Here is a 16,328-nt window from a genome sequence, read left to right as displayed (position 1 = left end):
AGAAACCCTGAAATGATGAGAGAAACAGAGGAAGAGAGAAAAGCTCTGTTAAGGCCACTTTGGGGCTGAACTGAGACAACAACTGAATGAAGCTGGAAAACTGTTGGACAAAACATATATTTGAAATGGCACAGAGGGCACAAAAGATGTAGAAAGTCTTGCCAAGCACCCTGGGTAACACAGGCAGAACTGGATTTGAACTGAGGCTGCTCTTGAATGGATCTTTCAAGCTCAAATGTTGACAGAAACTCATCTTCCACACTCAGTCTATTTTGGTGAGGAGGTTTACTAAGGAAAGACCCAGGCTTCTTGGAATATTTAAACTCAGGATTCCTTCCAGTACTATAGAGTAAATATGTTCTTTAAAGAAAAAATCTCTCCCTTTATCCCACACAACAACTCAAGAGCTATCTTGGGAATCCCTAAGAACTCCCAAGAGCAGATTAAACAGAAAAGGTTTCTCCAAGCCCAGCATGAGTCTTCATTTGCTCTTAAAGAAATTCATTGCTGCAAACCTAGAGCACCAGCAATTTCTAGGTCACATTTCCTCCAATTACACATGACTGCCTCCCTCACCAGTCCTGCCTTTAGAAACTTCCAGGTTCCACAACAGGGGAAGAGGAGACATGATCCCTGGTGCTCCCCCTCTAGTGCTCATGCCAGCCTCACCTGCTGCACCTCAACCAGGTGTTCACTGCTGCCTTGCCATGGTCCCATCACCATGTCCATGGCCATAACCTTTCATCACAGAGTAGAAGTTCAGCTCTTAAAAAGCACACACAACAAACAAACAAATCAAAAAAACACCCAAATAAACACCACCACAAAAAAACCCACACAAAAACATGCCCCCCGCAACAAAAAAAAAAAAAAAAAAACAAAAGAAACCCCAAAACACCACACAACCAAATAACAACAAAAACCAACCAAACAAAAAAACCACGTACACAACTAAGTTCATCTACAGTCCTTCCAAACTAGACCAAACAACAATAAGTCTGCAAGGGTTTATGTTAACTTAAAAACCTTATCCCAACCTAAAATTCAGTATCTTGGTAATCTATTCAATCACCTCTTACTGATTTTACATTTTTGCTAGTTCTTTTGCATCAGCTTTGACTTCAGTGGCTCTAACTCGACCAAATCTGGCTAAAATAGTAATGAACAACGACCAAACTGAACTCAGCTTTTCAGCATCTTTGCTACTTAGACTTCATTATTCAGCATTTTCTTATCACCATATCTTGGTTTTTGAATTGCTCAACACCTGTAGATTGGCTGTTGCTTTGACCTGCTCACCCTGCATTTTTATTCCACTAAGACATGTGATTTATGTGATAAAGCTCCTGGTTTCTGAAAGTTGGAAGGAGCTTTCAAGAATGGCCAGGATAAAAATTCAGGGCAAATATTAAAAGAAATTCAATTTTGCATACAGAAGAACTCCTTTATTTACTGATTCCCAGGCTGGACATTTTTCCTGAAAGAACATGGAAGGCATTTTGTGCAGTCATGAAAACGACTGGTTGTATCTGACCAAGTAACTTAAAAAATATTCACCAAGGTCTATGTATGCCCATTATTTATTTAATCAATCCATACTTCTAAAAAAAATATAGTGATATATATAAAAATTAAAGATTCAATCAACTCTGATACTAGTATTCTGATAAGGAGTAAATTACGTAAATACTTGCCAAGACTACAATAGTAATTCAGTCTTAAATGTGGAAAGAAAATGCTTCTTGTGAAGTATCACACCCCATCAACACAAAAGACTCAAACCAAATAATTACATCATCTTCAAAGACCAAAAACCTCCCCAGAACCTGCAAAACAACAACAAAACCCCCCAACAAATAGATGACATGAAGATGCCAAAGAATTTTTCATTTCTGGCACTAACCATGAAATCAAGACAGAAGAAAACAGAAGAAAACATAAACATAAGGTGATGCCATCAGTGAACTCACTGACACATTTCCACACTAGGACTATAATTCAAGCATGCCGATGTTCGCAAAATAGAGTCATCTCCCCAAGCAAGCTTTTTACAACAACCTCCTGCTACGTGTTATGAATTTATTTGCTCCATGTTCTCCTGTTGGATTCAGTAGCCCTTCTTCCTTTTAAAGAAAATATTTATGATAATGTTGGACTGATGCATTTTTTTTCATATATCATTAGATGGCAGGTTTATTTGAACCTCAGACTGTCAACTGCAGCACTTCCATAGTTTACAGACTGTTGACACTTCCATTACAAGACCCATTTTCCCTGGGAATCTAAATCATCTACTTATATCTCCATCTAACATCAGCAGCATACTACCAAGGAGAGAGTGTGGTCCAGTTGAGAGTGCAGGACTAAGAAGAGACCTGCATTTCAGAATTTATTCTGTCACTGAACAGCTGGGCTGCGTCTGAGCTCACAAAGTCTCTCCGTAGCTCAGTTCCCTATCAGGCAGGATAGGAGAATATCTTCGTCAAGCACCAAGATCTACAGATAAAATCGTGACCTAAGAATAGCTAATACCTGCATATTATTACTGCAGGCAATGTTTAAAGCTCTACAAGTATTATAACACTGTTTCAATGCAGGTTTTGGGTGCTGAAAGGTTTTTTTAGGAAGTTTTCTTTCAGTGTATTTGTGCAATTCACAGTTATGCCAAGTATTGCCAGATATTCAAATGGGACACTAGGAATGCAGATGAAGAACAGATAGTCACCATCCACAGACTCTCTGCAGAGAGATTCTGCAATTGGGGATATCAGAAAAAAGACAATCGGTTCTCCAACAACGTTTCTTAAATCTCAGATTTCCAGTTCAAATATTAAAGGACCTTTGGGAAACCTTTCAAATATTTGCAGACTAATTTTTCTTCATATCAAAGGAAGTTTTGTGGCTGCAATGTAGAAAAGAATCCAAACTATCTAACAGCAAACGAGTAAAAATTACATAGATGAAAACTTTCAAATATGTATATTCATACACATGGGGGGCAATCATATGTTAAAATATTTCTTGCTTGGTAAACAGATGGAAGATCAAATAAGCAAAAGTACTATGCTAACAATGTACCTCATTGAGAGTTCCATGGACATGTCATCTTCTTTTATTTGTCCTCAGTACATAAGGTTAAAATTGCAAGCTGGTAATGCAAAACAGGATTTGTGGGAGGAGGAAATATCTTTTCCCAGACCAGCTGGTGTAGCTGAAAAAAATGGACAAATTTTCAAACACACCAGCCCTCTGCAGGTCTGAAAAAGAGTTATTTTACAAAGCTAGATGCATGTTGACAACAATTTCTCAGAGTTTAGTCAGCTACATATTCATTAGGCTATCTCTGTGCAGAAAGGTAATTGATACCTTTGAAGTAAAGAGAATGTTAGAAGGAATGAAGGAGGGAGGTGTTAGAAAGAGAGGAGGAGGGTGATAAGTAGGTGAAAAAGAGAGTTATGTTATAGCCTACAGAATAAACAGAAGTTAGTGTGGGAGAGGAATACCAGAGTGTGCCATAAACCAACCTCTCTACCGAGCTCCTGGGTTTTGGTGTCCCACAAGCTACATTGTAGTTTGCAGGCTCAACTTCAGAAAGTATTTTGCTAGTTTACCCTGATGATAAGAACAGAGACACAGTTTTCTGGGAAATGTTTGGAAATAGCAGCCGGGGGGTCTTGTCATTTATAGATCTCCCCAAAGAGATTCACCTGGTGTGCTGGGGAAGATGTCACTGTCTTGGAGACAGAATCCATTAGTAACTACAAGCAAAGTAATGGCTGGTAATTTGCCAACGAATTAGTTGGTTTTGGCTTTGTCTTTTGCTTGTTCGTTTTTGTTTGGTTTTTGGCTTTTTTGGTGTGGTTATTTGTTTGTTCCCTTGGTGGTTTTAGTATCCACTTCCACAGGTCACATCTTTTGCCTGAGCACAGGCAATGAAGCCTGACAACCTCCAGACCACAGCTCTGCAAACTCACAGATTCATTTGGAATACTTTTGAGTGAATCAGAAAAAACATGAAGAGAAATTCTGGACACTGAAATGCATACGCTTTTCTAACCCCACCCTCAAGAAGCCTAGAATCCAATACATTTATTAGATATATGTCTGTTTGTTTCTCCTTTTTTTTTTTTAAATTAAATCTCGGGTGCAGCAAAGTGTAATGGATTTCTTTAACTAAGTGTCCCACCTTCTCCTGTGCAAAGCAAAACATTATGTGATACCACATTTGATCAATCCTCTTAAGTCATTATGATCTTTTGATCATTACTCAGCACTGCAAGTATGAAAATCAAGTGTAGAACACATGTCCAAAAATATTGGGTTTTATACCTTTTTTCTATGTACATAACAAAAAGGTTTTGCTGTTAGTAAAATACACATATTTTTAAAAATCTGCATTATTCAGTGTTGCTAAAAATTGCCTGCAATATTGACTGCAGGTTAACAAAGGCCTTTAGATGATGTGTAGTGTTTCCACAGTCACACGTGGAAAAGCACCAAAATTCTTGAGATAACTATAACAAAAGGCAGGCAGTATTAATGGGTTTTAGCAGATTAAAAAATCTTTTCTGATATATATCACAGTCCACGCTGTATCAAGATACAGAAAGAGTGAATAAATGAAGTTACTGGAGTTTAGATAATTATGGTAATTATTTACATCCATTAATTCTTAGACAACTGACAAAGTACCGTATTACTCACTCTTGTGCTAACAAAACAATGTGAAAAATAAAATTGATTGTGTACATAGGTACATATATACCAATCATAACGCAAAAAATCCTGATACTATAGATAGTATTTGTGGTTTTGTAATTGTTTCTTTGGGGACAAAAACGGAGGCAATTAATTATTTTTTTCAACTTTCATTCCTTGTATCCCCATAACATACAGAGCTAAACCATCTTTCCCCCTCCTTACAAGAATATATTTATTTCAGTTCAAAATAACTGCATAGAATAGGTAGAGCATTTGTAAGAATCCATGAAAAACAAGTACTCCAATATTTTAGTGTGACAGGGAGGAAATACTGTGTAGGGAATTTTGTTTGTTTGTTTGGTTTGGTTTTTAATTGGGCTGTCATGTAATTTCACCACTATCAGTTAGAGGTACTAGCACTTGGTACATAATAGAAATGCAAATATTAACTTGCCAGTGACTCTAAAGCATCCTCCTTTCCAAAAAAAAAAAAAAAACCAAACAAAAAAACCCCGAACAAAATGAACAAACAAAAAAAGAAAAATATATACACACGTAGCTAATTGACCCTGCTGTGCTACTTTAGCTCCTGTGAGAACTATGTTCAGAAACTGATATTATATTGTTAACACAGTCTTAGGAATAGCTTTTATAGAAATACTATCATGGCACTGTAAAATATCACTAAAATGTAAGCCAAATATAACTTTTTTTTTTTTTTTTTAAATTCCTAAACATTACTCTATTAGACTGGGAGTTTCATGTAAGCATAATGAAATCAGTAATACAGGTGTGTTCCTAACAGTCTAGATTCCACTAAAATCTCACTTGTCCAAAATAGGACTTTTGGCAAGCTTTAATTTCCACCGTCACAATTGCCTTCTTAGATAACTTTGCTTGGCTGGGCTTTTTGAAGCCTTCTGTACAGACACTCTAATTGAGTCCCATGACAGGCCCAGGTATCGTGTCTGTCTTGTCAAGGTTAAACAGATCCTCACAAAGACCATGGACTTTTCACCTAGACCTGAGCACAGACGGAGTTTGGAAATGAGATGTTGCTTCATCCCAGCGCTCTTTGGGATTTAAGCCAGCAGGTATTCACACATGTTGTATTCTCATTATTTCCAAAGGAACTGGGATCATTGTTGCTTTAAGGTATTTTTAGAGCACTGGAAAAGTTGAAAAAATGTATAAATAAAACCCCCAAACATAAGAAAGGAACCAAAACCTGGCTATTAAAAAGATGCATGTTATAAAGGATGTGAGTATGAGATTAAAGAACGACAGACATTACACTTTGAGAAAGAACTCCAAAAAGGATAGTTCTAGGTGTGGCAAGTAAGAATGACAGAATGTGCTATATAGGCCATAGCAATCTCAAAAGATTAATAGTGTAGAAAGGAGTTTTGTGACGATTTTCATAAATCCAAAATAGAAAAAGCACATAAGACATTACCTTAATGACTGCAATGCGTAAGCTTGAAAAGGTACTATAACACAAAGATATCTGGAGACGGTTGCGTACCCTTGGAAAAGCTCCAGTCCCCCCAAGAAAACTCAAAACATGACTGATTAAGCTTTTAAATTGGCTATGCACTCAAGAACTTCAGGAATACTTGAGGAAATCAGTCTTCATTTCTTTGACAAAAAATAATTAATGTCACAGACTGTGAATAATGCAAAGCCATAAACTTGATGAGCTGTGCCGGGAGAAGGACATATAACTAGAGAGAATTACTTGATCATTAAGTTCAGTCCCCTCAAAAAGTTCCATTACATCACCTAGACAAACATCAAAAGCCAAAAACATTCTCTAATATCCTGAGAGAAACTTTAAAACTAGAGAACCCTCCAGTTCCTCTTGATCTGACCTGGAGCCCATTTCTTCACGATCAAAGTTTTTTCATCAATTTAATTCACAGCACAGAGACAAACAAACTCAAGTTGCTCAAATTTGTTAAGATGAATGTGCCATTTGAAATCATTGTAGTACAACTAGCATATGGTGTATGGAGGAACAGAAGCCAGTTTCATTTACTGACCTGTTGCAGTCATACAACAGGTACTTCAAGAAAGTGCATTTGTAGTACAAAGAAGAGTTGATATCACTTTGTGAGGTTTTTAAAAGAAAACATTGGAAAGCACAGAAACCAGGCCTGAAAGAGTCTTTTAACTATACCAAAGCAGGACAATTATTTTCAAAACTATTCCTGACTAATTCACATCCTCAGTGCAGGAAAGTGTCTGCTACTTTGGAAATAATTAATTTTTTAATCTTCCGTTCATCTTTACATTCATTGTACCTATCTTTTCCTCCTTCAACAGTATTGCAGCCTTGCTAGTCATTCCCCATTTCTCGCTTCTACAGTTGATTCTTCCCACCTGTCACACGGTCCGTCCATCCTTATAAATTTACATTCTTCTTATTTTGTATCATTTCTCCAATTTATTTGGATAATATAAATCTATCAATACAAGTTTTACTTTTCACTAATACTGTGCTTGCAAACCCACCTGTGCTTAACTCTAAAAAGTGTCTGTCATTTTAGATGTTACTATAAAATTATCTCTTATTCTTGAAGAACATAATGTTGACTCACAGGACCTCCAGTTGATAAAATCTTGTGTCTTTCTCTTTTATTGTTTTGTTAAAAAATAGGTATATGATGCTGTCAGATAGGCCACTTAGACAAGGTAGTTGAAAACCAGTTTCCATCTTGCAGAATACTTTATAGCCCAACTACTCATACTAGCTAGGATCTAGGTTTGGAGGTGCAGACTGCTAATACAAATTTGGAGGGCAGACACTAATTCAGAGAAAAATTCTAATGTAGAAACAGTCCAATATTTTGCTTCATTTGCTGCTTATTTTTCAAAATATTCTATTTCATTTTACTTCTAGTCACTTTTATATAATGCATCTCATAAGAATTGTACTCTCTCTTATGAACAAATTTAGATACCTTTCGGTTTGGGGGTTCTATTTATATATTTTAGGTCACAGGTTTCTTAGAATAAAACAATTCCACATCAAAGTTATGATGAAGGGGTCTATGAGATATGTAAAGATATGAAGTAATTGAATTGTGGAACTGAGCTTATCAGAACAAGCTCAGCAGTCTGAAGTATTTTTTTTTTTTCAATTGATTCAACACAAACTTAAAAAAAAAAAAAAGACAAATATTCAATTCCGGTCATGAACACTTGTACTATATGAAAACAGCATTATGCATGAAAATAAATGAATATCCAAACATTGTTCATATCTAATCATTCTCATAGAGTATATACAATTTACATAAATATGGTCTATTGTCATTGCATTCTGTATATTTTATTTATAATTACTGAAAATAATATAAATACAGGAGTGAGTATATGCACATAGATATACATGTCTCCATATGAAATCCATATCAGACTGGAAAAACACAGTGTTTTCCTGTGCATGAATCTCAAATGCTAGCCAGTTTTAAAACCAACCTCAATTAAAATTATCATCCATTCAATGTTATCACTTTCAAAGCAATTTTTATAGGTCAGAAGTATTTCAATTGAATAAATTGCTCTTGGATGACTGTTGATCAAAACAAGAATAATATCATTTATTGAAAAATTTACTTCGTAATTATGAGTAACGTGTTCTGTGTAATAGTAGTGCCCAGTAACTTTTGAAAAGCACTGTCAATGGAAAACACTAATTATTAATTTATACTTTATTCACGTTAACAGAGACCTGCAGAACAGACCATTTTTTCATTAAAAAATAGTATGCCATCATTAATTAATTAAAATATTTTTTAAAAATTCAGTATAGAACAAATTTCCCTCTGCCAAGAAACAAATCCACTTGAGTGTTTTCAGCCTGACTGCAGTAAGACTAAAAATAACAGAGTTTCTGATCAATTTGCTCGTTTTCGAATTTTAGTCAGAACAGGCTTAATGGAAATGAGACTAAAGCAGTAGAGACTGCACTTCGAAGTCTTTATAATTGTTAGGAATCTGATCCAGACAAGTCAAGTAAATTGTCCTAAAATAAACTTCATAAAATAACATATTTCCAAATTATTTGAATGAAGACCTTGAAAATCCTGAACTGACTTTAGGTTAAATGTTCAACAAACTATGGCATTATTATAGAGAGTAAATATATTTACAATTAAATGATTTATTAACAAAATGTGTGGAAAAAAGTAACTTTCACACTGCAAAGTTTAATTTGTTATCTTTTAACAGTACATAAACTCACCTATCTTACTTCCATGTCTACTTAAATCTGTTGGATCTGCCAACAAGAATTTGTAACTATCCTCTGTTTCTTATCTACACTATTAATGACTTGAGACTTTAGAAGTTGTAAAGTGAAATTCTAGTATTTTGTAATAAGGAAGTCTTTATGCTCTTTCACTTCATGAAATACAGCATGTTAGTACTCAGTTCCATAGTGGAACCCCATTTATGAAAATTAGTCACAATACAATGATTGACAAATGGGTTCTTTACAATGGTGATTTAACCACTGTAACAATCCTATGAAACTTTATAGCAGAGAATGCACTGGGTAGGTCATAAAACTTTCAACAGGTATTTTAAAAAGTGTTAAGGTATGTAATGACATGGACAGAAGTACCTCTGTTGGTTTGTCACTAACTAAATCCTGAACAGCTTAGTGCTATGTTATTGCCTTCTACTGTTTGATAAGGAAAAAAATACACGCAGTCTGGTTTAAGAATTTAACTTCTAGACAGATAAGCAAGAGATTTTGAAAACTACACAGCATTTGGAAAACAAAATTTTTACCTTGTCCTCAGAAGTTATTTGATATTTGAAACTGCCTAAAATAAATAAATAAATAGCAAGAGAATTGTTTGTAGACGTGTACAAAAAGGTAATGGCATCAAATGTGATTTGAACTTGCAACTACGGAAACAGCATATTTTTTAAAAAGGCCATAGCATGATCTCATTGAAATAAATACAAAAAATGATCCTCTAATGAAATAAGCTATACTCTTACTTAATTTTTTTTTAATACCTGGACATTTCATCAAAGGACAAGCATCACCATATATGGAATCTATAAATCATAAATAATCCCTGCTAAAGTACAAAGACACAGAGTTGGAAAAACCTCCGAAGCAAAAACTAACCAAACATTCTGTGAAAGGCTTCCCTACGGGACAGCCTTTGGGGAGCCAAAATGCTCTCTGACTTTGCTTTCCAGACACTCAGTTCTACTTTCCTTAAATTTCAAATGCAGGGTCAGAGCCACATGTGCTGTGCAAATTCTATATCTTCATTTGAGCTTCTTCATACATACTGGGAAGTGACAAGATTGATAAAAGGACCCTGTGATTTGTTTGACTGAGTCTGTTCTATCCTAATTGAAAGTACAATGACACTCCTGCATCTCAGGATGGTGCTCGCACTGTAACAGGAAAGCTGCCTTTAAAAAGACAATGTGCTATTGAAGCAGAAATATATTGTGCACAGGGAAAATCTGCATAATATTTGATGAGAGATGATGTTTTTGAAAAACAATTGTGGATCATTTAGAAAATCTTCTTTCCAAGACAATATTCATGAGGCATTTTGTAAAGCTAGTATCTTGTATCATGGGATACAGCTGGAGACAAAAATGGGTCAGTTAGAAATGCTTTTGTGTAAGGAAATTAGACATAACATTAGAGCCCAGAGTGGAAATTTCTTAAAGTATTCCTTCGCTGTACTGATTGCAAGAATTTATGATCACATACAAGTCCTTGCAATTTAGTTAATCTATGCAACGTATGACAGTATGTAGGAAACGGTCTGCTGAATTACAACTACTGAAACATGCTGAGGAAAAGTCAAATGCAAGTAGACTTTTCCAGAATCAGAGAAAAATCAGAACTGCACAATTTCTAGAAGAATGATTAATAAAAAGTAAGTAATTGTAAACTAACAGTAACTAACTCTCATCTGTGTACCTGGACTTTGTGGCCATAAGTAAACTGGGACTCAAAAACGCCTTTAAAATTCCATTTAAAGGGAGTTACAGCTTTTAAAGGTCGGTTACATGTGATACTTAAGGAGGTGGAACATAAACAATAAAAAAATTGGAAAGCAAATTCTTATGCAAACTGTCCACAGCAGCATGGTTGTGAAAACTAACAGGATAAGACTTGAGTGCCTAAAGCTGAAAATAACTCAGTACGATCTCCCAAAATAACTAATAACCTAGATGTGGGATTTTATTTTTTTTCTAATTTCACTTCTTAGTGTTTTCTTTGCGTAATCTGCCACAGATGCTGAGTTATGCACTCTCATACTTCCAAAGTCTTCAAACTTTTGTGAAAATATACAGCGGAATTTTACATTCCTTTTGTAAAGACAATAGCATTTACTAAAGCGAGTGCAGAACATCAGAGTAGCTGGTCACTGGTGTCTAAGCATTTATTTAATTACTAACAGATCGGCAAATCTACCACTTAGAAATAGTTTGAAGTATTTTGTTTTATAATTCTATTTTTTTCCAAAAGACAGAAATAAGTGTCACGTGCTGTATGATTTTACCGGTACATAACATGCTAATTAACGAAGGGTGGTACTGTTGCAGTCGCAAACTAACCATTTAAATAAAATTCAATATACCAGAAAATACGGTAGAAAAAAAATAGTCTGAAATGTATGGACAAAGAATGCCTTTAGTAGTGCCAGATCTTTGGCTGGGACATGTCCCAGAGCTGGGAATTTCAGCAACAAAGGAGGGTTTCTAAGATTATGGCCAAACTGTCTTCATGTGAATATAGGGTCTCTCATTTCATCTTATATCTTAGACTGATTAAGGCTTTTTCATAAGTCTTTTATTTGTTCAACCATGAAGCTTCCCCGGGAATGGAAGCAAGGTAAAACATCCCTGTCGTCATTTTAACTCCTTTCCACCAAGGCAGTGAATCTGTATAAGGCAAAATGCACTTGGAAACATTATAAGGAAACATATTCAGGAGCTTGGGATTGTGGACAAGTGGAAACAAGGAATGATCTGCAAAAGCATTTACACAGCAGGTATAAAACAACACCACTCCCCCTTTAAAGGGCAGACATCCTATTGCTCTGGCTAAAGTTTCCTGGTTGTCAGTCACTCTTTTCTGAAAGAAGGCTTGAAACCTTTTACTTGCAAAATGCTAAGTATCCATATTTGCACAAACAGAATTATACTTGAATTTAAGTGGTCTGCAGACATAGGTCTTGTGAATCAAAATAAGCCCAATAGAAATTTCATCTTCACTTTTTAAAAGATTCTTGACGTTTCAACTGTTGCAGAATTGCATATTTTTGAACTGCAAAAGGTATCTTAAGCTACTGATTGTTCCCAAAGCTAAGGAAAATAATTTCTTTCAGAAAAACTGAAAACTAAAGGGCAGAAAACAGCTATGACTCAGTAGAGCTGGTGGAATAAGAGACCAGTCTCCAAATCATCACCCCTTATCAGTATTCTTTGAAGTTTTATGTAACTGATTGCAATAAACAGGTTGATAATGATAAAAATGCAAAAAGAAGTTGGCAATCTGTGTTATAGAAACTACATTCCATCCTGACCTAATTAAGGATATTTTTCAAGAGATATTCCTCATAATGAAAATATAAGCCTTCCCCTGAAATGCTGTCAGGGAAAGCTTCCTCTGGAATTACAATTGTTTAAAGCAGAAGGGAATTGGACTAACTGGTGCTCCAAGTGTTTTTTTTTTTATTAATGAATTGTTTCTTTTTTTACTTCTTGTTTAGGTGTGTAGATTTCTTCAGGTCTTTGCCATTGTCCCTCCCACAAAACACATGTTCTACCAAATGTGGATTAAGCTTTATTTTAGATTGTAATAGCAGACAAATGCTACATTACATAAATTAGTTTTTTAAATGGTTTGTCTTATTGCAAAGAGAACTTGAAGTGCACACTGAATGTTTAATGTACACTGTTTGTGAAAATCAACATTGCCTGCTGTAGAAACAGTAAGTCAACAGAATTTTGGAAAAGATAAAATATTTTCATTCCAAAAGGTACATACAAGAGACACTAATAAAACTATTTAAACTAAACTACAGACTAAAATTATTGTACATAGTTAGGCTAAGAAGAGATTTCCTCAACATTTTAAGGCTCCTTTGCGCCTAGCTAAGGTGACTTGGAAAACTAAAATGCGAGTTCAGAGGTACTTTAGCCACAAGTATCCCCTTTCTGGTTTGTCTGTGACAGACTGAAACACAACTAAATATACAGACAGACACCCAAAATCAAACCAGCAAACTAACTGTCCCATCGCACAGGATTGCACAGTTAGCTGAATGCAGTAGTTTCCACATCTGTCACCTAATGAGAGAGCAATAACTGGTTCATTCAAGCACAATTGCTCTTGTAAGACATGACTGAAGAGAACAGGGGTCCTGGTGGACAGCAGGATTACCATGAGCCAGCACTCTGTCCTTGTGACCAGGAAGGCCAATGGCATCCTGGGGTGTATTAGAAGGGGGGTGGTCAGTAGATCGAGAGAGGTCCTCCTTCCCCTCTACTCTGCCCCAGTGAGACCACATCTGGAATATTGTGTCCAGTTCTGGGCCCCTCAGTTCCAGAAGGACAGGGAACTGCTGGAGAGAGTCCAGCGCAGGGCAACAAAGATGATCAAGGGAGTGGAGCATCTCCCTTAAGGGGCAATGGGTACAAACTGGAACACTTAAATATGAGAAGAAATTTCTTCACAGTGAGGGTGACAGACACTGGAATAGGCTGCCCAGGGGGGTTGTGGAGTCTCCTACTCTGGAGACATTCAAACCCCGCCTGGACACCTTCCTGTGTAACCTCATCTGGGTGTTCCTGGTCCATCAGGGGCATTGGACTGGATGATCTTTTGAGGTCCCTTCCAATCCCTAACATTCTGTGATACTTCTTAAACCAAAAATCTAGGTATATCCTTTGGAAGGTGTACATTAGGTGATAGCAATGTAGAAATAATGCATATGCATTTGTGTGACAGTCTCCAATTTCATGATTGCACATTTTTAGATGGCTCATTGTCTCATTTGATAAACAGAACAATGATTCATACTAACTGGAGGCATAACTTTTTATCTTTCTGTTATAATGTACAGCTTTATACATTATTTATGTGCTCTGTTACTCTAGGCTCATATACAAAATGAGTGCTAAATCCACTAGGTAACTCTGGTGCCAAAAATACACAGAATCTTAAAATCCTCAGTCAATACCACCCACCCATCAGATGCTTAAGTTTCCATTATTAAAGGTGTCTAGTTATGAGAAACAAGACAGAATAATAAACAACCTTAAGATCACAACAGATTCTCAAACCAGTACCATTCCAGACAGAATTAAAGCAGGAAAACTCCTAATAAAAAAGGCTGGCACTTGTCTCCTTTTCAAACAACCCCAAACATGTATGCCCCAATCTTGGCACAATTATTAGATACTAGGAATATGTCAGTTTCTTCAAAATATATCTCTGTTTAATGTTGCTAAGTGCATATGGCAACAGCCTCCTAAATGAATTATGCATATATAGGAGTCCACCACGATTAAAAGAGTCAGTCAGGGGAGGGATGATTACAAGCATCATCAGTTGGCTAACACAGCACAATATTCTATTTTTCTACTGCCATGAATCTTTATAACGTATTTGTTTTACGAAAGAGCATGAACCTGGTTAAAAACTGTCTCCACCAAGAGGTTTTGCCAATAATACAAATCATTTTTAAAAGAAAGTATTCATAAATGTATATTGATTATAAGGATGTGCTCCATATAAAACCACTTATCCAAAAATCTGTGCACTGTGCTTTACATTCCTTTCACTTTTTCAGAAATCATCCTACAACACTGTATTTCCAGGCAAAGTCTGAAGATCCTGAAACAAACACTATTTAGAGCAGTAATGAAAACCTGATGCTAACTTCTCTGGCCTTCTTTGCATTTTGGACCCCCAAGAGCCTCAGTCAATTAGTCACTTTAGAAAAAGTAACCATCAATTTCATTTCCCATGCAGCCCAAGTACAAAACAGATTTCACAAAACATCATTTATTAATTGTGTTTGTGCTCCAGAATTCACCTAATTTCAGAGTCTCCTAATAAGACACAACAGGCTTAAGTCCGTGATCTCCTTTTGGGCAGAGAATCAAATTTTATTTCTGCAACTCAAAAGAGTACTCAGGTAAGTCAGGTTATCAGGTGTCTTGGTGAGATTTTGTCTCACTCTGTTGGAGCTTGTGCTCAGTGTAAGAAACAAATGATTTATTTGAGATGGTATCTTAATTTCAAAGCATCAGGATTAAATTTTGATCTAATCTTCAATCTGATCAGATGAAGGTATTCAATATTACATAAATTATTAATTTTTCCAAGTGATTGCCCATACTGCCTATATATTTGCTTAGGATGTGCAAAGGCATTTTAAGCTGTTACCCAGAGAACCCAATATCAGTCTTTTCCAAGATAGCAGTTTAAGCATGGACAGATCAATCAATTATTTGTGTTCTAGTTCTTTCAAAAATAGGATGGGATAATATTAAGTAGGTAGTTCATATACAGTACTTTAGAGATACTTAAAATTTTATTATATATTTGTCTCAGGAGAAAACATTTCCACCGAAAAAAATTGTGGGCGTAGTTTTGAATGTATGAGGTGTTACAGCTGTAATAATTCTATCTTGCCCTTGTGTTATCATTTGTAATTGCATTTGTTCTTGATGTAGAATTTGTAGTTATGATATATGAGAACATCCTCACTCATTTTTTCCTGATCAAACACACTTTGACAATCATAATATACATTGTTGGAAGAGGGTTAACTATATGCATGAGCATTTAAATCAAAGGCAATAATATGCAATTGCCAGATGTTCACCATAGTATTTTTACTCTGGTCTGATGCTGTTTATCATGAAAGGGAAAACTAGGAATCCCTTTGCATTGGTTCATCCAGCACAGAAATCTTTTCAATGAATGTCAGTAACAGCACGGTGTTCAAGGATATCTGTGCTCAGAGGTGAGCGTTATTCAACTTATTCAGACTACGAATATAAGTAGTATTAAGTAAATAGATAACATTATGGAAGGGTGCCAAGGGAGAGAAAGAGTAAAATGCAACAAAGAACATTTCTCTTTCTCATCTGACCCTGCAGTCTGTAAAATTAACCATACCATTCATGTGAACATGCTTTTAAATGATCCTAGTTTTTGTTCAGGACCATAATACCTACAAGATTAATACCTTTCACAGCACAGCATTTTAGCATTTGTACTTTCAACCACAGATGCAGAAATAATCAGGTAATGGTTATTCAGTCTTCAGAGTACATATGAGTCCTTAGACCAGCTCACTCCAGCTTCAGAACCCACTCTTACTCCTAACTGGAATCAATGAAAGTAATTCCAGAGACACTAACAAAATTAGTAATTTCTTTTAACCTTTATTATTGCTTGTTCTCCCTCCAAAGTTGCCTTAATGCAAAAGAGATACTCAGTGGCACTGGGAATTCTGCAGTTCTACAGGTTGCATTCAAAATTTTTTAGTTTTTGACAAGGAAAATCATAACAATATTTATTCTGTGTCAGTTATTAAAATCTAACATTTCGCAGC

The sequence above is a fragment of the Patagioenas fasciata genome, chromosome 5, assembly GCF_037038585.1.
Source record: "Patagioenas fasciata isolate bPatFas1 chromosome 5, bPatFas1.hap1, whole genome shotgun sequence".
In the NCBI taxonomy this organism is placed as follows: Eukaryota; Metazoa; Chordata; class Aves; order Columbiformes; family Columbidae; genus Patagioenas; species Patagioenas fasciata.
Note: the sequence above shows the minus strand (reverse complement) of the source record.